The sequence below is a fragment of the Rousettus aegyptiacus genome, unplaced genomic scaffold, assembly GCF_014176215.1.
Source record: "Rousettus aegyptiacus isolate mRouAeg1 unplaced genomic scaffold, mRouAeg1.p scaffold_m13_p_1, whole genome shotgun sequence".
Classification (NCBI taxonomy): domain Eukaryota; kingdom Metazoa; phylum Chordata; class Mammalia; order Chiroptera; family Pteropodidae; genus Rousettus; species Rousettus aegyptiacus.
In genome coordinates, this window is record NW_023416284.1 from 26,799,282 (window position 1) to 26,819,631 (window position 20,350).

At 45.9% G+C, this 20,350-nt stretch overlaps 1 protein-coding gene across 8 annotated transcripts in view; it reads right to left on the reverse strand.

Annotated features, from left to right (window-relative positions):
- The window catches only part of HIVEP3 (HIVEP zinc finger 3), a 432,406-nt gene that overhangs the window by 141,599 nt on the left and 270,457 nt on the right, over positions 1-20,350 (reverse strand). For all 8 annotated transcript variants that reach the window (XM_036232703.1, XM_036232685.1, XM_016140000.2 and 5 more), the window contains one exon: positions 16,490-16,570. The gene's annotated coding sequence lies outside the window, so the exon portion shown is untranslated. The remainder of the gene's footprint in view (positions 1-16,489; positions 16,571-20,350) is intronic.

Here is a 20,350-nt window from a genome sequence, read left to right on the forward strand (position 1 = left end):
CTGGATTCCAGGTCACCACTTTGTTAGTCCAAAGCCACCAACCACCTTGGCCATGCAGCTCTGCGTGGTGCCCGTGACCTTGTAGCCCTTCCTTCCCAAGGCCACAGCTGCTGACCGTTTCCTCCAGGGTCAAGCTCACTTGGCTTCTCTGGGGCCTCCAGGGACTCCCTGCTGCACAGTCCCATGGTGCTTCCCTCCCGCTGGGTCAGGGGGTCATCTCCATAGACTTGGCAAGTGACTGAGCCTGTGTGGGTCAAAGGTTCATAAGTGAAATGAGATGAGGCATAATTATAACCTTATGTTTAATAACTGGGGCTCTGCAGCCAGCATTCAGCTTTCATCATCTGCTGACTATAGGTGCTTTGGTTAACTCTGTAAATCTGTAAAATGAGGTGATAGTATCTACTATCTAGGTTGCTTAGAGGATTAGATAATACATGTAAGCTATCCTAAGCCATACATGAGGGCTCTGGTCATCTTTGCTTTCTTTGCTAGGTAGATGTATGTGCATCATCTCATTTAATTCTCACAATGAGCCTGCAAAGTAGATGTGATTATTTTCTTTTGACTAGTGAGACACTCAAAGCTCAGGGAGGTGACGGCACACAGTTCTTGGCTGACGGAGGCAGGATTTGCACCTTGTTCGAGCTGATTTCAGAGACCGAGTGTTTTCTCACCAGTTACAGCATGCTCTCTTGCTGTTAGGTAGTCTTGTGCCAGCGTTTGCACTACCAGCTGCATGTTTGTGTGTCAGGGCCTCTGTCCCCTCCTCTTGGATTCTCATCCTGGCTCTGACACTTCCTGGGATGTGCCATCTCTGAGCCTCCATGGTCCCATCCATACACTGAAAAATTGGCCCTTCCCAGCCTTCTCCACGAAGGAAGACATGAGACAATGGGTGCAATGGACTCTGCGGCTGAACTGTGCTGTCTGCATGGGAGGTGTTACCTTGTGACCAGAACTTCTGTTGGGACTGTGATCAGCGCAGCCTACAGTTAGGAATCCAGGAGGACCAAGCCTGTAGGAGCATCTGTCTCAGGCACCACAGGAAATGCCACAGGCCCCTTTAGCCTGGGGCTTTCCAAATGCTGAGAATGGGAGTCTGGGAACAAGGAAGGAGGGGCTGCAGACATATTACAAGTCTTTGCTCCACTGGACAAGAAGTTCCACAGGGGCAGGACTAGCTCACAGCACACACCTTGGATGGATGGTTTTCTGGCCCACACCAGAAACCCGGGCTTCCTGCTGGGTTACCAAGTGGGCCAGGCTGCTTCTCCCAGGCCCAGCTCCAACAGCACCACTTCTGAGACCCCTCCGACTCCTCAGGGAGAAGAGATCATCCTCTCTTTTGTTAGCCTGTGTCCCCACCTCAGTTGCAGCATGTCGACTCTATCATATTTCCAATTTCTACCTCGAATCTTTGTTGGTACAGGTGAGGGTTTGAATAAATAAATACACTTAAACTAAATTGTTTTCCATATATTTCTTTTGCTGGATAGTAAGTTCCCTAAAGGCATGTTCTACGTCATATTCATCTCTGCAACTCTCAATAACCAGTCCAGGGCACTGTGAAGGATTTATGGCATAGTTTTTTTTTCTCCATCTGTCCTGTCTCATCATCTTACAATCCCCCCTATTCCCACAGGCTGGGTATGTGACAGTGAAGGAAACAGGAATCGATGGATTCCACTACAAGCAAATGAACCGGCTTATATATATGAAAATTGCCTCATGGTGTAGCTATCTAGGTGCATTCCGGGCTCAGTCGTGGGTTCTGGGCTATATTTTCAAAGAGCAAAGTCCTCGTTTATGTAATCTCTTCCAGAAAAATGAGCAGATGTTCAAGATACACTATGGGGTGGCAATGAAGAGAAGGAATTGATCAAAATCCACATAAAGTTTTCTTCTTTTCTTCTTTACTTTGCTTCCGATGAATGTATGTGACTGGCCACTTCTAAGACATATCAAACACTGTCTGACCGGGACACAGCTGGATCGTGGGAGTTTACTGTGTACTTCTAACTACTTACTGGATCCATGTTCAAACCCAGCCTCTCGTCTGGCTCTAGGAGCCCTGGGGAAGGCGACATCAAAGCCTCCCAGGAGTGGGGGTGGGGAACAAACAGAGAGCGGGCGTTTCTGAGCCCCCAGAACCCAGGAAGTGGTTCCAGCTTCTATGAGTCTCTGATTCTCATCTGTGAAAAGGGAAAATAAAACCCGCCCTGCAGAGTTACTATACGATCAGTATGAGATTACGGTGCATTAAAACAACTAGCTCAGGGCATGATAAGAATAGATTCATTCATTGCACAAATATTAATTTAGCATCTGGTATGAGCCAGGCACTGGGAATACTGTACAAACAATGGCATCAAGAGAAGCAAAGCAGAGACTGTGGTGTTGGCAGTAGGATGTTTTGCCATTTCAAATAGGAGCTGGAGGAGGCTTCACCAAGAAGGGGAAATTCAAGTGAAGAGCCAAAGGAAGTGTGGGAGTGAACCATGTGTGTGTATTTTTCCCAGCAGAAGAAAAGCAGCAAGTGCAAAGGCCCTGAGGCTAAAGTTTGAGGAACTGCATGAAAGTCAGAAGACATGGGGTGTGAGAGAGAAGTCATTGGCAGCCACATCACTGGGGCTGTGAAGACTTTTATAAGACCTCTGGCTTTTACTCAGAGACTGGAAGCGACTGGAGGCTTTTCCAGATGAGAGCCGACACAACCTGACTTTTACAACTGAACGATAAATTTCAAACGCCCCTTCCTTTCGAAGACTATTTAATATCCAGACCTATACAACTCCAGCTCACACGCTTTCTCCTTTCTCAGGTTTCTTCCAGCTTTCTAAATCTATCCAACCCAGGGGGCTGCCTTACTTTCTGTCAAGCGCAGGCTGCAAAGGTGCCTTGAAGAGAGACTGAGGTTGGGAAGAGAAACAGGAATCTTAGGTTGGGGGCCTTGCCCTCCCTTGATGCTTGGACAGCCTCTGGGCCTGGCTCAGCTGCAGCACATGCACACACTAGGTGCACAGTGATTCTGGGGACACTAACGGAGTCCTTGGTGCCATTTTATCATCCAAGATGATAAAGAACTGGAATTTCATTCAGCACTCCCTCCCCCTGTTTGTCTACCAAAAGGTGAGATCATTTGTTTTGAAATAAAACAATTCCCATTTCTATCAGTGCTTCTTAACCTTTTTTGGGTCACCTGCCCCTTTGAGAATCTGCTGTAAGTTATGCTCTATCTCTTCAGAAAATGAACACGGGATATGCATTTATTCTCTTGTAATTTCAAATTTCACAGATCCCTAAAAACTCAGTGAAGAAACCATTATCTATGTCAATGATTTCCCAATCTGTAGCTCCAGCTGAATGAATGAATGAATGAATGAATGAACAAATGAATAATAAAGAAGCTGCATGTAGACGGAGGAATAATTAGGGATAAACAAGACAAACAGATGCAGCCACCTCTGGGCATCAGGGATTTCGCTGACAGTTCCTGAAGCCTTTAAAGAAGCCGATTGGAAGGAACACGGAACGTGTGGTCAGGCCTTACTTGACAAGCGTCCCGCAGAGAGCAGGAGCTCACCTCCTTCAGCTCCCTCTACTGTTCTCCTCCAATCCCTCTAAGTGACCATCTTTCTAAAAGGTATCACACACTTCCCTGCCTTTCTCAGGGTGCCCTCGACAAAACAAAACAGAACCTTTTCTGGGTGGCTACAGGGCAACAGTGTGAATATAAACTCAGACAAGAAAAGTAAACTTTTCTTGACATATAGCTGAGCCAGCTGAGGCACAGGGCTCCTCTATCGGTCCTTCCCATCACAGCCCTCCTGCTGGGACCCAGGCTTCCAGCTTCCCTGTTCGTTTCATTTTTCTGATGTGTCTCCTGAGAAGCTGGAGTGAACTCTTAACTCATTCTTGTAGTCATACCTCTCACTGTGAAGCTTTTAATCTAATCTCATTTTCTTCTAATCACTGTTCTCTGTTATGACACAGGGAGACCTCCAGACGTGACTGGGGTGAGTATTGATCTCTGCTCAAATGTGCAATGGCCTGGAATGCTCTTGTGATGGAGAAGAGCCTCCAAGGGCCCAGAGAAGTAGCTGCTCAGCCGCCAGCCTCTTCTCTCCATTGTAGCTCCTCCTTGGCACCACGTTCCAGCCGCCTCATCTGCTCCTTTGAATGTGCTGTGCCTGCCACCTGGAACAGAGGCCACCACCTGCTGGTCTGGCTAGAAAGCTCTCACCTTTCCGCCTATGCCTCGCCTTCTCAACCTCCTCAAACAGACCTGTTTCCTTCCTTTGTGAATCCTGCGTCAGTCCTCACCTCAATTGTGACACTTATGACATCATCTTTCCACTTATTACATTGTATTCCAACTTCTTTTGGAATCTTTTCGAGGGGACAAAGTTAGAGCTTAGATAAATACACTTACCCATCGTTTATTTACATACTCATTTCCTGACCCGTGTCTTATTTATCTTTGTTTCCCCAGCAAACAGCACAGGGTACATGCTGATGTTTCAGTACTTATTAATAAACATTTCCTTTGTAGAGTTCGTCTCTCCTTACCCTTACAGCTGGATTGTCTGTTGTAACCTTAACCCTCAGCTGTTAGGGTCCCACCTTTCGCTGCCCTCCCACAGCTTCCACTTCTAATCTGCTGGGAACCTGTGAGAATTGCATGTAAACCATGAGGAAATGGGCACTGAGGGACTCTCTCAGGAGTAAACTAACCGATTTATGTTAGGGACTTACATTATTGTGCCTCAAGTTCTGGCCACTCTGGTGCAGTTGCGCTTTCTGAGATCTGGGTGGGTGAGGTCACTGGATGGGAAAACTCCTCCAGTGAGTTGCCATGGTAACCAGGACTTTCAATTTCATGCAAGAGAGTTCCTGAGAGGAAAGCACACCAAGGAGTGGGGGAGGAGTGGTAGGAATCCATCAAAAGCTTTCTAACATTGTCCTCCCAGCCCCTTTTCTTTGCTTCTTACTGGTTTACACACTCAAGGTAGATGCCATTATGTGTGGGCATCTGAGTAGAAGCTGCTTAAAATAGCCACCCTACTATTTCAGGGAGGAGTTGAATATGCATGAAGCTATTTTAGAAGAGATGTCTCTGGCCCAGCCAATCCCAACCCCATCCTTTCCCTTGGAAATGCCAAGAGAAGCTGAATGGGGCCTTTCTTAGTCTTTCCCACTGAGGTGGGGGGTTTTCAGAAGCCGCAGAAACAACACCCCAGTTAATATTGGTCTTGCAGCCTTGTCAGCTCTCCCTCCTGATCCCTTGGTCACAGAGGCCCCCTGGCCAGACAGCTCAGCCTCCCAGAGTCCCCCAGAGCCTTGGCAGCCTTCAACCACAACCATGCTACAATCCAGTTGCCTAGATCTTGGTGGGGTGGGGGGGAGGGCAGGTCTCAGAATCTTAGGTATTTCTAATTGTTTTTTCATTTATTCATTCAACACACTTTTATTGATAGACAAAATGTGCGAGGAATGGGTGCTCGGGATTCAAAGGTTTCTGAGGCGAATTCATTAGATAGGGTAGATGGACAGGTGAATAGAGATAATGGCCATATAGTTCAAAAACAGAGAGGGCCTCAGGAGAAAGAACCGTTCGTTCCTTCTGATGGCTTAAGAAAGAAGATGAATTTTTAGCCAAGCCTTAGAGAATGAGCTGGAGGCCCAAAAATGAGAGGAGGCATGGCAGGCTCAAGGGGAAGGGAATGGTCGGGTGTGGCTTGGGGTGGGAGGAGGAAGAAAGGAGGGTGAGCCAGATTGTGGGGGCCTGGAGTGCTGGGTTTCTTCCGCCTTCTCTGAGCCCTCAGCCTGGGCTGGGAAAGGGCCCCCCTCCATGAGTCCACATGCCTGCTGTACCCCTGTCACCGCCCTCAAAGTAGACAGAAGTACCTTGGGGCAAGGATCTCCTGGGCATCTCTGCAACCCAGTGCTGGGCTAGGCACTCACAGAATTTTGGTTGAAAGCGTAGATTCTAGAGTAAGACTACCTAGGGTCAAGTCTGGCTTCTGCCTTTTACTAGCTGTGACCTTGAGTAAGTTACTTGACCTCACTTTGCCTCAGTTTTCTTACCCGTAAAATGAAGACATTAATAGTTCTTATCTCTTTTGGTAAGAAGTACATGAATTAATATATATAAAGGACTGAGAAGCCTATGTAGCATATAGTAGGCAATAGATAGAAGTATTAGTTATATTTATTATTGTAAGGAGTTTGGCTTTTGTCTTGACAATGAAATGTCATCAGTGAAAATCTTTCTTTTCAAAGTAATAATTTAAAAACGCTATTGCTTTGACTGATTTTGCTTATATGTGTCCACTATAAAAAGTTAAAGCATTATACATACAAGGAAGAAAGGGAGGGATTCACCTTAAATGCTGGCCCTCCAATCACTGTCATTAGCATGACCATCTTTTTGATATAGTCGATCTTCATTATTCAAGGATTCTATATCTGCAAATTCACCTACTTGCTAAAATGTATTTGCTACCCCCGAATCAATGCTCATGTGCTCTTGTGGTCATGTGCAGACAGGAGCAGAGCGGGGAAAAAATTGAGCTGCTTGACATGTATGTTCCTAGGTGAGATCGAAAAAGATGCCGCTGTCTTGTCGTTTCAGCTCTCCTATGTAAACAAGTGTCCTTTTAACCGTCTAGTTAGTGCAACATTTTTTGCATTTTTGTGCTTTTTGTTGGTGATTTCGCTGTGACGTGCCTTGTAGAGAAATATGTGTGTGAGATAAGCTAACTTTGGGCATGAGTTACAGTGTCGTTGATCATAAGTTCAATGTTAATGACAGAAATACACATGAAACAAGGTTATATATTGATCAGATGACAAGAATGATGTGACCAGAGGCTCACAGGAACCTAATGCTGTATATTCCCTGGGAGCAATGGTTCAGTGCTCACGAAATCAGTGTTTGTGGGGACTTTATAGAACATAACTACAATCATATATTTGTGATTACACATGTACAAGAATCAACTATACTTCTCTAGATACAGAGATGTATACTTTCACGCAAGTCGAAACATGCCTTCCACACTCTTTCGATATCTTTTTAAAAAAAAAAATTGCACAATATGTCAAAGGTATCTTTCCACGTCCATAAATACAGGTCTCTAGATGTCTGCATCTCTGCAAGCATTCCTTCAATTATTAACCAGTCGTTCCCTACTGATGGACAATTCGGCTGTTTATTATTATTCACTATTATAAACTATACTATAATGAACATCCTTATTGGTAATAATAAAATAGTTAATATTTATTTAGCACTTACTATGGGCCCAGCCTTTTGTTAAGAGTTTTATAAATATTTTCTCATTTAGGCCTCACAACAAGCCCACGAAATTGATGTTATTATTATACCCACTTTACAGATGAGGACTCTGTTGCTTAGAGATGTTAAGCAACTTTTCCAGGGTCACACAGCTAAAAATAGGCCTTTGACCTCTGATGTGCCCCTTGTAACCAATGAGCTCTGCTGCCCTCTTACAGGTACGATTCCAGGCACTTGCTGATTGTTCCCTGAGAGTACTGTTTAGAAGCAGACTGCTGAGAAGAAGGGTATGCACATCAAAAATATTGGTGCGTATTGTTAAATCTTCCCTCTGGAAAATGTGTATCGTGTCACAGTCCACTAACAGTGTTCCTGTGTTCCATTCCTCATCTCCTATGTATTCTCATCCTTTCAAACAGACCCCCAAAGTACATCCCGATGATTTAATGTGCATCCTTTGACTACTGGGGACCACCTTGCTCATATGCTTACTATGCCCTGTATTTAGTCTTTTGCAAATTGCCTGTTCCCATCCTCTGCCCATTTTTCTACTGGTGATTTCTTTACTTCATTTATGAGCTCTTTCTATTAGTGCTATTAATCCTTTACCCATCATATATATATATATGTTGAAATACTTTTCTTAGTTTATTATCCTTTAACCTTGATGATTGTGGTTTGTTTTGTTTTTTGTTTTTTGTTTTGTTTTGTTTTGTTTTTTTGCCCACGGGGCTTTAAAATATTTTATTTCTTGATTTCTGGATTTGGTTTTATATTTAAAAGATATTCGCCATTCCAGTATTATATACACATTCCCTCATTGTTTTCTTCCAGTGCCTTTATCATCACCTAGGAATTTATTTTGGTACAGGAACTAAGGTATAGATCCAGTTTTATTCTTTTTCATTTTCTTCTACAAGGAGCTGATTGTCTTTATAACATATTAGAAATCATCTGCCTTTTTGTCTCCAATTCTCGCACTCACTTATATCTACTTCTGGGCACTCTGTTCCAGTCCCCTGGGCCATGGGCCTATTCATTTACCAACACTGTATTTTTCTAGGCTATTCACCCATGTTTATTTTTCCAGATGTCCTTTTTAATCATTTGATCAAAAATTTTTGTTGGGATTTTAATTGGGATTTCACTTAATTTATAGATTGATTCATAATACCTTCTTAAGTTTATTCTTGGATATTTTATGCTTCTATTTCTTTGAAGATTAGCATCTTTTCCCTCTATGTTTTCTAACTGGCTCATTTTGGTGCTACCTCCTTCATGGAACCTTTTCCGACCAATCCTGTAGGACATGATCACTCTCTCCCCAACGCCACGCCTTTCTCATGTCATGACTTACTTTTTAACCCTGAATTACAATTATTAGTTGGATGGTGGGCTCTTTGAAATCACAGTCCCTGCGTGGCCCGTTTGTGTGTCTTGCCACATGTGGTGGGTGGTCAAGGCCGTGGAGATATTTGTAGGATGAATGAATAAATGAATGAACAAATGAATGAAAGATTTTTTCCTCCAGAAAGTTGAAAGTGAAGGGAAATGACTCTATTACAAAAATATACTTTCTCACAGGCTTTCATCAGAAAACAAGAGTTTTATTCCTCCTCCTTTTTGTCCTTGGCTAATCCTCCAAGACCATGTCAGAATCAGAGGAGTGTTCACTACTAGACTAATGTGCCATGCGCAATGTGCCCCAGCACCTGTCCCCAGAGACTGCCACCCTCACTGAGCTGTCTGGGCACTCCACAGGGAGGCTCTCAAGGCTTTGAGAAGGAATGCAGGCATTCACGGAGGGCCTGCTGCTCACTGTGTGTCTGCTAGACTTTTTGAAAAGCCTTTTCCTTTAAGATACGACAACCCTGAAAGGTTAGTATCACTAACCCCATTTGAAGATGAGGAACCAGAGGCTCAGAGAGATGAGCCTCTAGGTAGTAAGTGGCAGGACTGGTGAGAGCTGAGCCTGTGGGACTCTAAAGGCCTTGCCTCTCCCATAGCAACATCCAGAACAGCAGAGTCCAGGAGGCCGAGAGGCCATGGCCCAGAGTCCTGTACAGAGTCAGAGAGACAGGGTCCTGTCCTCACTAAGCTAAGACAGTCCCTAGAGAATTTTCCTTCCTCAGAGCAGCATGTGATGCCTATAGATTGTTCCTGAAGAGCATTGGACTTGGGTCAAAGAGCCACTGTTTGGGCTGGGGATGTGTTACACAGGACGTATTGTCACCATGGGACTGGGGATGGGAGGGATAGGGGAGGTGGAAGATGTGCCATGTGGGGAGGGGGTCGGTCTCCAGCACACATCTGGGGATGCTCTTGTTTTCCTCCTCCCAGCCTGTGCAGGGTCAGGGTTTTTTGACCTCTCCCCCACCCCTGGAGTGCAGCCAAGCAGCCACTTCCTTATTGAGCTGGCAGCTGCTGGGCAGGCCTCGGCTCATTTCTAAGCCTGGATTAAAGCTCCAGTTTCTTATGAAGGGCCATGGGTTGGGGGCCAGTACATTTCCAGTCCTGATGCTGTGCCTGGCCCCGGGGATATGGAGATGAACAGCTTACAGGTCTCCTGTCTTGTGAAGCTCCATTCTGGTCAGGAAGCTGATCATAAGGAAAAGGTTTTAACCTAAGCATTGGGGAGCCTAGACTGGGGCTCATAGCAGGGGCACAGGGTCCAGTAGGCAGCAAGGTGTGGAAGTTGGATGTCAGGCTAAGGCATGGGGGCTTCATCCTGTGGGCAAAGGGAGACTTCCAGCATTTTGAAGCAAGAGTCTCCCATGATCAGATTTATACTTTAGAAACAGACTGACTAGGTATATTTCATTTCAATAAATACATATGATTTTTAAAGTGAAAATGAAAGTATCTCCATTTTAGAAAAACAAAATCAAACATAAGGAAACAGAGCAGATGAATACAAACCTGGCTAACCTCTTACTTATTTGGTGCTGATGAATGGAAAGAGCTCCTGGACATGGAGTAAGAGAGAGCCACGTTCATGTTCAAGTCCCTGGCACTACTTGCTAGGCAACCTTGAGCAAATTACTTCTTCATCCCAACCTCAGTTCCCTTGTCTGTAAAATGGGAACACTGTCATCCAACATACAGGGCTGTCATCAGGGCAAAATGGGATGTTAAAGGACGTTGTACACTTGTACACACTGGACGAAGGTACAGTACTAAGGTGAGGCTTCAGGAGGCTCCATGTACACAGCCAGGAACACTTCAGACACCTAGCCGCCATGCTGCAAATGTCTCTCTTGGCATTCCAGCTCCAATCAAAGCCCATCCTGTAAAAACAGGGCCCTGTCCAGAGAAGCAATTGCCCATGTGTTTGGTGGGCCACCTGCCCACCAGGTCCAGCCTGCTGGGCCATGAACATCAACAACAGCCCCTTCCTGGTGGGAGAAGGAACAGGGAGCCGGCTTGTTCTCAGAGAGCAGAGGACTGGCCGGCGACGAGGAACATTTTAAGGTGGGACGCTTCTTCCTGTACCATTGGCAGCTGTCTACATAAGGTGTCCATTATATGCGGGCCCCAAGGCCAGTGGGCCTGAGTGGCTAAACTAAAATTAGTGTAAAATGTGCACCCGCCAGAGACACAGAGCATCCGAATGTCAGATGCCTCCAGCCAGCCGCCCGGGCAGGAGCGAGGGAGCGGGCACACAACAGCTGCGGCGGCAGCTGCCTTCGGTTCCTCCCGGGCACAGGGATGACGGCCCGGGCCAGAGACCTGGTTCAGGAGCTCAGCTTGAGTTGAAAAATAGAAGGCAGAGTATAATCCCATACACACACACACACACACACGTGTATATATATATGTGTATATATATATAAAATATATAATATATATAATATATAATATACATATTTTAAAGATCTGTGTATGTGCATAGGAAAAAGGTAGGAGAGGATTTCATTGGATATCTAAGAGGCTATCTCAGTCTCGAATGTGGAATAGTGAGTGAATTTTTTTCTTTTGCTGTACCTTCCAAAATTTTCTCAATAAATGTGTATTACTTTTGTAATCGGAAGAAAACAAGATGCTATAAATTGTACATTCGTATTAAATATAATTTAATATGCATTTTAAATTTATAAAAATAAGTCATATATACTCATAGGCATATATTGTATATGTATGTGTGCATACACTTAAATATCTAGTCCACCAGCGTTGGTAGCTTTGAATCCTAAAATGTCAAAGCTGGCTGGCGTTAAAGATCAACATCCTCCAATTCTTCATTTTATGGAGAAAACTGAGGCCCCAGAAGCAAAGCAGGAAGCTGAGAAACTACTTTTCACTGAGTCTGGTCCCGTACGGGAGTTTCTCCAAACCTTGTCCCCTTTAATTCTATAGTTGTTTGTGTTTCTACTTTATGGAGACGGAAACGGAGGTACAGAGAAGTGAACTGATTCACCCAAGGACACCCCACTAGGAAGCCACAAGGCTAAGTCTCAGCCTTGGTTTTCCAGCCACAGCCCACTGAGAATGAAGGAAGAGGTGTCTTTGAAAGATACCTGCTCCCTGAAGTCTCAAACATTCAGAACGCCACCCCTTATACGCAAGTTTTGAATAGCCTTTCTTGAGCCCCTCATGAGTGGCGCATACATTTCCTGTCTCTGGGAGGATCGTGTTGCCAGATCAGCTCCTGGGAGCCTTTAAGGGAACAGATGACAAATCATGGTATGGAGACACAAAGGGCATAGCACCCTCTTTTTCCTGATGTGGGGCAGGGTAGGTGGGGAAGACTTGCATGGAAAGGTAGGCCAGTGCCAGGTCTTCAGGATAAGGAGGGCTGGCCAAAGAGGCTACCATTCAAAGTCTTTCGTATCCGGTCCCCTCAAGCCTTCCAGTGCTCCAGATGTGGCAATGCCTCAAGGCAACTCCAGGTGCTCAAACTTGAGGTCTTTGCTCCGGCTGTAATCTGTTTGCAGTGCATGTCCCTTTCCCCATTTTCTGCCTCAGTTCATTCACACATTTGTGCATTCTTGTTAGTGAACACATTTTACTTGAGTGGCTACTATATGCCAGAACAAGACTGACATAGTCCAAACCCTGTCAGTGCACCTAGTTCTTAGAGGGGGCTTTGTGCTTAGGCTATCTGGGTCATTCAAACGTGGACTCTGAGGCCAGACAGCCAGGGTTCGACCTGGCTAAGCCACTTCCCAGCTGTGTGTGCTTGAGACATTCACTCAGTCTCTCTGTGCACTGGTCCCCCTCATCTTTAAAAGAGGATGATAATGGCACCTGCTTCATAGAGTTGTTATGCAGGTGAAGTGAAAATTCACATAAAGCTCTTAGAACAATACCTGTATAAATCCTTAATAATCATCAGTTATTATAGTTGCTCATTACCATCTGGCTCAGATTTCCTCCTCCCCCCTGGCCACCCCCTCCTCCACAGTCCTATAGCATTTTTCATGCACCCCCCCACCCCAGTTAGAGAATCAATAGCTACATAGTATGGTCATGTGAAGCCCTGCGCTTGGGGCAGGGACCAAGGTTCAGTCATCTCTATCCCAGCCCCAGCACAAAGGCGGCAATGCCGTCTCCAGGATGACTTCAGAGTTTGTGGGTAACACACGCCCTTAACTTCAACCAGGAAAAGCCTTAGAAGCTCCTCGCTGCCCGGGCACCAAAGGTTGCATGCCTGGCCTTACCATGGAGCTCATCAATGCTCCTCCTAACTGTGAAGCTGGCCCTGGATGTGACCCCCTCGAGTTGACATGTGGGTTGAGTGCTAGGCTTTCTTGAATGCTTCTCTGTGACAGAGAGCTCTGTGGGGCAGGTCATCTCAAACACCAACACTGATGCCCTGCCACACTGGAGTGTTTCTTATGGCTACACCTCTGCACATGCCAGTCCCTCTACCTGCGATGTCCTCTCTACGCCCTCCTGGTCTGCCAGACCCCCACAGAGGCTTCCAGTGGCAGCTCACACCCCCCTTCCTCCATGATGCTTCTCCTAATCACAGGCCCCCTGCAGAATTTATGGCTCTCTCCCTTCTACACTTCTCTTGTGTTTTGCATGTGTTTCTGCTGCTACTACTCTTTTTCACAGTGCATTGGTATTTATTTGTTTACATGTCCCTTCTTGTTCCTGTCTGGGCCCCCAGTGTCCACCAGTGCCTGGAACAGAGGGGTTTCAAAAAAGTTCTGAATGAACTTTTCAAAGGAAAGTCAAGTAGCTCGCCTTCTTGTTAAGGTACATATGCTAATTGCTCATGCCACCTTTTGAACCAAAACAGTTGCAGTCCCTCTAGGCCACCACTGCCCATCGGTAGCCACCTGTTCCGTCACAGGGATGTGAGTTGATGGAGGAATGTAAGTGCCAACCATGTCACAGGCACTGAGCCGGCTTTTCACATAAGCTCTGACGTTTAATTCTGGAACCATCTGAGGAGGTAGGTATTTTAGAGACGAAGACTCTGAGGCTCAGACTGGTTACACTGATCCCCAAGGGGTTGACAGGGCAGCACTGGAGTCCAGATCTCTCAGGCCTCAGAAGCTACTTTTACTACTATCCCATGGGATGACAGATGTGAAAGTGTTTTGAGTTCTGCCAAGAGGGGAAATTGTAAAACTACAAAATCACAAAGGATTACCCACCACACAGAAACACTTTAGGGCAGGAACCACCTTGTTATTATACAGTAGAGAGCAGAGGCCTGAAGGGGCCCTAATAGTAGCACAGAATCCTTAAAGGTCGCTGCCCTGGGGGAGACAATATATTATTGCTGGTCACAGATTTGGGAGGAGGCAAGCTGGGTGGGGTGGGAAGAAGGATTCTAACAGCAAGCTAATCAGCTCCTCTACTGGAGGGGCCCGCAGCACAGGACAGGGACTCCAAGGTGCCTGTGGTTCTCTGTGTCGGGAGACCTGAAGGGCCACAGTGGGGCCCCTGAGTTCCTGAGACTCTGGGCCACAGACATATCGATCAGCAAGGGGTGTCCTACCCTGGGTCCCTGTTGTTTGGGTTTAGGAGGTTCTAACAGGAGCACCTCTTCTTAGTTCTCAGCCTCCCCCTGGGCCCAGAGGCCTCTCTTGGCACCCTAGAGGTGACTATCTCCCTTCCTTGATCATATAGGGCCCAACCCCAGCTCCTCGGCATGATGCTCAAAGGCCTGCTCACTTCCCCCAACCTCATTCCACACACTCCTTCTCTGTGCCTATGTCCTGGACCCCCCGCCTTTGCACCTGCTTTCTCCTCATCCTAGAATGCCCTTCTTCCATTTTTTTTTTCAACCTGACAACTTTTTTACTCATGCTTCAAAGCCCAGTTTAAGTGTCGTCTTCAAATGGCCTTCCCTGAATCACCATCACAACCAAATCCAGGCAGAATGGACCCTTCTTGCCTTCACAGGTTTCCTGTACTGTGGCCTGTGTGCACGGCATCTCCTGCATTTGACGGGAAGCTTCTCGAGCGCAAGGACATTATTCATCTCTGTGGCTCAGTGCCCAGCACGGAGAATAGAGCATAGCAGACAACAAATATGCCCAGACGACCAGGCCCTGCTTCAGTTTCCCTACTTCATATTTCACTCCCAGGGACTCCCTTAGCCCACTGTACAAATGGCCAAGACGCTGCCCCGACTTCAAAGAATTTGGTCTGGTGAGAGACAACATGGAAACCAACGACTGAACCCAGGGCGGTGTTCGTGATGATAGAGGGATGTACTGTGCGGCAGGTACTGTGTACTAAGGCCAGCTGGATGGTCAGCGGAGGGTCCCCAGGGAACCAAGACCTCAGGTCCAGAGGACCACACTTATTTGGATAGGAGAGCAGAGGAGGGGCCATAGGAAAAGCAGGAGCAAATGCAAGGAAGGGTGAAATGCTGCTCCATTCAGGGAGCTTCACAGGGCTGGAGGGCAGGGGTGTGTGCAGTGCAGAGCTGGGGGTTGAGGGAATGGGGCTGGTGAGGGGCAGGGCCAAGCCATGGAGGATCCCTCCAGGTTGTGTCACCTGCTTTTAGCTTTCTTCTAGCTCCCAGTTCCCCAAGTTCCCAGCATGCTTTGCAGCTGAGGCAGACAAGTGGTGTTATGTGCCCAGGAGCCTCCTGGGCCAGGCCTTCAGGCTGAGGAAAAAGGTACAGGCTGACACTTACATGACCATCCTCACACACCATGTAAGGCAGTAAGGGTGGCCCTTCTCCCAGAGGCCATGCTTGCTGGGCCACTGGACAGACAGAGCCTGGCTAGACTCAAGCAGGGGCCTGGAGGCAGGCTGGGAACAGGGTGCTGACTTCCTGCTGCTATAAACCCTGGCATGCGTCACCTGAGCCTTGTTCAAGACAGAGTAATATGGTGGTAGGGAAGCCACCAGCCTGTCAGATAGCTCCAACTGCTGCACAAAGAGCCTCTACCTGCCCCTCTAATTGTCATCTCCTACGCAGCTCTCCTGCAGCCTGTCCAAGAGCTTTAGCCCTGTACTCACTCCTGCTCTAATGAGGCCTCTCTGTTAGGTTAACCTGGTCTCCCACCTTGCATTGTCCCTCACTCAGCTTGATCTTCACACCCAAATTCTGCAGTGGGCCTGCCCAACTCTTAGTGCATGGGCAGACTTTGCCTTTCTCATCTGGGCACTGGCAGCCTGTAGTGTCTGTGGTTTGCTGCCCAGTTATGAGAGGGCAGGTGTGGAGCTGGTGACAGACTCCTGAATGCAAACATGCACACACACAGCATACACACAGGCTCCCTGTGGATGTGAGGTCCATGGAGCAATCAACAGTAGATGAGTCCTAATGAAGTGGCAGACAGCTACTGTCCCCACCGTCCCTCCCCCATCCCATGGCTTTGGCAGGAGTCTGGAACAGCTGGTTTGAGGCCTGCCCAGTTCACTGAGTCCCACTCCCTTACTTTTCAGGTAGGGAAACAGAGACACAGAAAGGGAGGTTCTTGCTTGAGATTTTCCTGAGCAGTAAAGGCAGACCAGGTCAGACCCAGTTCCCTGGCTTCCATCCTAGGATGCGTGCCCATCGCCATATGCTACATTTGCAGAAATGCCAGCCAGCTGAAGGACTCTGGACATTTGGCAGGCTTTCCATGAAATCTCAGTAGGGTGCGGGGCTCTATTCTTCTGCCGAGGGTAAAGTCACCCCACCTACCTCCTGGCCACAAACATGGCCCAGTGGCCTTTGGGCTGTGCTAAAATTACTCTATGTCCTCTGGCATGAGGAAGAGAGCTTACCTGCCAAAAGCCAGCCGTGGTCTCATGGTCGATATGTGTCAGAGATTTCTAAGAGCTTGGAGGACTGTGTTGGAGGGAGACCTGTGGGAAGCAGAGAAAGTGAGAAAATTATACCACCATCTGTCAACTTTCACTTGAGTTTGAAAAATGCATCCAAAAATGATGAGCACAGCCTTGGTGAGAGTGGCCTCAGCCAAGCCCCATCTACTACTGCTTCTTCAACATGGTCATCACAGGGTCAAGGTCAGGCACCCGCTGATGAGATGCCTTACCACCCTAGTGAGAGCTGGAAGGTCTGTCACCAACCTTTGCTGAACCCCCTGCATCCTATTTCTGCTCTCAGGCCGAGAAACTCTCACTTTCAAGCACTCCTTTATACTTCCTGAGCACCATTTGTCATAACTCACTCATTCTTTCTTTCATTATTCATTCATTCATGCAAGCATTCAATTGTCACTTGGGGAAGCTCTCAGATGTTACTGTCAGGTATTATAGAGATAAAGTCAATGAGAGTGGCAGCTCAATTCTAGGAAGAAAGTCAATTGTAGAGCCAGGACAAATGCCTTGGGCTCCCAACATCCTGCCTGGTTGATTTCCTCCCTCCTCTCAGTGATCTCTGTGACAGACACTGGGCAAAGCATTTTATGTAAGCCGTGCAAGATGACATGATGCTTCCCACCATTTTTAGCACAAAGACTCATTCTTGTGAGAAAATATTTCTCAAAACTCCTTCTGATGATAACTGTACACTTCATATCTTTTCATGGGGAAAATAAACTAATACAGAAGCTACAATGAACATAATGCTTTACAAATAACTTGTATTTTGGTAATTACAGCACCACTACATATATTTAAATAATCGTTATGCATATTCATTTGAGACATGTTATTTATGTTTTCTGGGCTTAAGGCTTTGACTCCCTGGAGATCCATTTATTCAATATTCATTCAGTAGGTATTTATGGAGCATCTCCAAGATGCCTGGCTCCATGGCCCACAGGTTAGGGAGCCTGGTAGAGGGAATAGAGGTAGCTCTACAAGGAGGCATGCTTAAGCTCAAGCCCAGATCAGACTGGATATGTGCCCTCGGACAGGCCACTTGGCCTTTTTCCAGCTCAGAGTTCTCATGAGTAAAATGCAGATTAATATCTTGATATTGAAAAATTGTTAAGAGGATGAAATGAGAGAGCAGAAAGGACCTTGGTCAGGGCCTGGAATAAAGTAGAAGCTCAATGTACGGGCATCAGAAGATTATCATCATCATCATCACCATCAAGGTCATCTCCATCATTGCCATGATCACAATCACCGCCATCATCATAAATATCATCATTGTGGCCATCAGCAGGAGCAACATCACCATGACCAGCACCATCCTCATTACTACCACTATTGTCACCATTATAAATATAATTGTTACCACAACAATAGCAGCAGCACCATCGCCATCATCAACATCATCATCATCATCATTGCTATCATCAATATTATCACCACCAGAACCACCACCACTATTACCATCATAAATGCCATTATTGTTATCATCGTCATCATCGTCACCATCATCAATATTGTCACCACCACAGCCACTACCACCACCATCATCATCCTGCTTCCTTTTCTTCCTGAACCCCAAGAAGCCTGTCCTTGCCCCTCTTGTAAGATACACAGTATTTTCTACCTTATAATAGAGTTATTTGTATTCACATCTTTCTCAGGTTCATGTCCACCTCTATAACTTCAGAGTTGTGTGAACTTTGGTAAGTTACTTAACCTATCTGAATCTGTCTCATATATAAAATGGGACGGAAGTTTCAGTAATTGATGAAATTGTAATGATTAAATAAAATAATGTATATACAAACAACACAATATCTGGCAGGTGGTAAATGTTCAATAATTTTTGGTAATTTTGTTATAGTTATTATTATCATTTCTCCTCCTGGCCTGTGAGCCCCTGAAGACAGAAATTATTCCAAATTCATCTCAGTCTTCCTACAGAGTCTAGTGGAAAGTCTGTCTCCTAATAGACATTAATAAGTGTTTGCTACAACAATCTTGGAGGCTCACATAAAATCACATAAAATCACAACAATCTTGGAGGCTCACATAAAATCACATAAAATCAGAAGCAAAATAAATCAAGGTATAGGAGCATGGGACATGGCCAAAGATAGAGTCTTGTTGGAACCCCGAAAAACCCCAACAGAGCTCCTTAAAGGAGTCATTTGTTACCCAGGAAACCAATCTATAGGCCTTCTAGGACAATTCATTAATTAATTCATTTGTTCGTTCATTCATTCATTCATTCATTCATTCATCGAACTGACTAAATTTTCACTTTAGTCCAATAACAAACCTTCCTGCTCTCAGTGTCTTTTTTTTTTTCTTTCTAGTTTGAAATCTTGTTTCCATCTGCCACATCATTTAGCCTTCACAGAAATGTTTGGAGGCAAGTAGAATAGGTACTGACAATCCATTTGTAAATAAAGAAATGGAAGCTCAGAGAGGTGACGATATTTACCATAAGGCACACAGCAGTCAAGGCCATGGTGGAAAGTAGAGCAAGGTCCCATTCATGACCTTGACTCCTTCCCACTGGCCCAATTATGTTAAGTACTATACAAATCCAAAATCATTCATGTTCATGGCTCAATTTGCTTCTCAGTAAATGAAACTCAATTAAATTATTGTTAGTACTATTTTAACATGCTTGTTGGAAAAGACTGTAAGTTCCATGAGGGTAGGGACTTTGAGAGCCACAATAGTGTGGAGGCAGTTAAACTTATAGATGCTGACCTCAGACTGCTTGGGTTCAAATCCTGGCTCTGACACTCATTAATTGTGGGACACTGGATGAATAGTTTAACCTCTCTGCACCTCGATTTCTTCATCTATAAAGAAAGGCTAATACTAGCTATCTATGGGGTTGTTGTGAGGAGTAAATGAACTAATCCATATACAGTGTCTAGAATAGTATCTGGTATATAGTCAGGGTTAGTTGTTAATTATTATTATTATGATGATGCATCCCTTGGATCTAGAACAATATGTGGTAAATGGATAATTCCTAACAAACATTTGTTGGATGGTTGTATGAATGAAGTATTTCCTGGAAAGAAGTCAATAGTTGTGCCTCATATATGGACGAGCAAATCAAAATAGTAGCTGGAGCACTGACCCCAAGGAATTTAGGATCCCCCAGTTTCTGGGTCATAGCCAAACCCAGGAGGAAGGAGATTAATTAGGTTTTATGTCCGATAAAGGGCAGAAGTTATGACTAGTGGTTAAGAACATGGGCTCTAGAATCAGATACTTAAATTCAAGTCCTCACTCTGTTGCTCTGGCACTCAATCGTTGTATGCTTATCTCCCTGTACCTGTCTCAGTTTCCTTATCTGTATAATGGGGAAACTCACGCCTACCTTGGAGGGATGCTGGGCAGATTAAATGTCAACTGGAGGAGGTAAAGACCCCTATCCATAGTGATAGTGAAAATGAGCCTGTCAAGGCCAATGGCAGCTCACCGTGATGGAGCTCGTCCTATGGGCTAGCTCCTCTCGTGCTAAGTGTTGCCGCCACCACACTCTTCCTCACATGGGCTTCGGATCCCTCTGCTAGGGAAATGGCTGGTTAAAGTAGCCTGGGCTCCACTCTGTGCCCAAAGGCTGCTGCACAGACTGGGCTCTTTGGAGGTGAGACAGCTGCTTGGGAAATGACCCCTCGAAAAGGCTGGTCTCCAGAGAATTCACGTGGAGAGTTCCCGCCAAATACCAGCGCCAGCACCTCACAGCCCACGGTGTGTAGCTGCCTCTGAGGCAGTCCCAGCCCCTGTGGTGGCTGCAGTTTCCCTGAGCTC